This window comes from Penaeus japonicus, unplaced genomic scaffold (genome assembly GCF_977035675.1).
Source record: "Penaeus japonicus unplaced genomic scaffold, GWHDUDI00000001_assembly GWHDUDI00000018, whole genome shotgun sequence".
NCBI lineage: Eukaryota > Metazoa > Arthropoda > Malacostraca > Decapoda > Penaeidae > Penaeus > Penaeus japonicus.
In genome coordinates, this window is record NW_028234420.1 from 39,745,540 (window position 1) to 39,747,397 (window position 1,858).

A 1,858-nucleotide genomic window follows, 5' to 3' on the forward strand; every position below is an offset into this window, starting at 1 on the left:
ATTTTTCGATGTCGTTACAAAAATCAATCACAGGTATGTAATCCGAAGGTCACATCACGTTGTCCTGACACGTCGTGGTTGCCAACTTGAAGCCCAAGAAAATGGCGCTCACCTTTATCAAGAACACGTGGTCACAGTGGTGTGTAGTTGAGTAGTAGTTGACTGGTAACCCACTGCCTCCCTTATATACCTTCCTACTTTCAGTATGCGGAGCTGGTACTTCAGGCGATGTGAAAAAGGAATCATAAAAATGTTGACTCAAGGTTAGAGCGCGGATTGGCCACTAAGATGCGAGGATGTTTGTGACGTCACGAAAAATAAGTGAAGGCCTTTTGGTTGACCTGCGCATGCTCCAAGGAGCGCGCCTCGTCCTGCACTCGGGGGTGTGGAAAAGAGAAAGAAAATATGATATGTGTGTTGCAGAATCGAAAGAACGGTGATTGACAGATGCCATTAAGCTAAAACAGAGCAAAATATGAAAGAAAATACGATGATAAACTCACAAGGTAACTATTACATGTTTTACGTCTGGCAGACGAGTGAGCGGTGGAATGAGGTCTCAGAGGTTGGGCAGAGGGTATGTGTTGCTCACGCGCCGCACTCTCTCGTCGGCAGCCTCACTGGGATGAGCTCTGGGCAGCAAGATGAAGGAGCAGAGCTCAACATTCCAGAAGAAAAAATAGATTTTTACCTTGAAAGGCAAAACAGTACTTACACCTAAGATACGACCACAGTATGAAATACACATTCTTGTACTGCCATATCCTCGCATTAGAGAAAAAAACAACAACACATCACATCTATTTTTCTTTAGACATTACAGTCACGGAACTATTGAAAGCATGTCCCCACCGACGCCATAAATATCAAAGGAGGCCTAAGCCGTCAACCAGGCCTGGCATTCTACCACCTGATGGGTAGATTCCAGCCACCGCGGGAGTTCCTTCGGCTTCCCTGATGGCATTGTCTGGAACGTTGAGATGCCTCCTATGCCATATGCTACCCGAAGGAGGACGGATTGAGTCTGTTCGCTCGTGTGGTTTGAATGTTTGAGATGTAGGTTGTGATGGATGGGTAGTGCGAAGGTCTTGGATGTTTTCGAGAGCGGGAGATGGTGGTATTCATGATTGGTTTAATTCTTTCTTGTGCCTTGATCTATGTGGGGTGTCAGTGGAATGGTATGTTGGGGAGTGTGTCTTGTGTGAAGCACACATGCACCGGGGAGTTATTCGGGGAGACGTTTTATTTTTCTGCGGTTGTCTAACCCTTCTTTTTTTTCTGTGAAAGAGTGAGGTTTCTCCATTTCTCCATAACAATACCTCTTTCACATAATCACATGCTTCAAAACTCACACACACACACACACACACACACACACACGAACGAACACCAACGTATATGTACGACCGTTCGTATATATATATATAGTCTAACATACATGCTTATAGATCTAATACACAATCTCGTATAAACATATTAAATTCATCATCACAATCACTATCAATTCATTCTATAACAATCAACATCACAATCATAAATCTGATCTACAATCAAAAGAAGTATTAGACAGACAAAGTAACTCGATCCAGCGACTTATGAAATAATTTAAAGGTAAGCTTACTTTCGAAACGATGAGTTTGTACACGAACGACCTTCGCTTCTTATTAGTTACAAAAGTCTGAATTAAAGTGTTTATGACATCGGAGCCAAAGTGTTACTGGTTGTTTGTACAGATGATGCTGAATTATGGTTGATGTATTTTGGGTTTCGTGCGCTGATATTTATTTATGTGGATTCATGTGTTTTTTTTATATTTTTATTCATTGAAAGAAAGAAAGAAAGAAAAAATTATGGGTTG

The 1,858-nt window shown here is 41.8% G+C and overlaps 1 protein-coding gene across 1 annotated transcript in view; it reads right to left on the reverse strand.

The window, feature by feature from the left end:
- Positions 1-204, reverse strand: part of LOC122268076 (U-scoloptoxin(01)-Er1a) — a 35,765-nt gene extending 35,561 nt beyond the window's left edge. The window contains exon 1 of the mRNA XM_086546950.1: positions 113-204. The gene's annotated coding sequence lies outside the window, so the exon portion shown is untranslated. The remainder of the gene's footprint in view (positions 1-112) is intronic.
- Between the last annotated feature and the right edge of the window lie 1,654 nt (positions 205-1,858).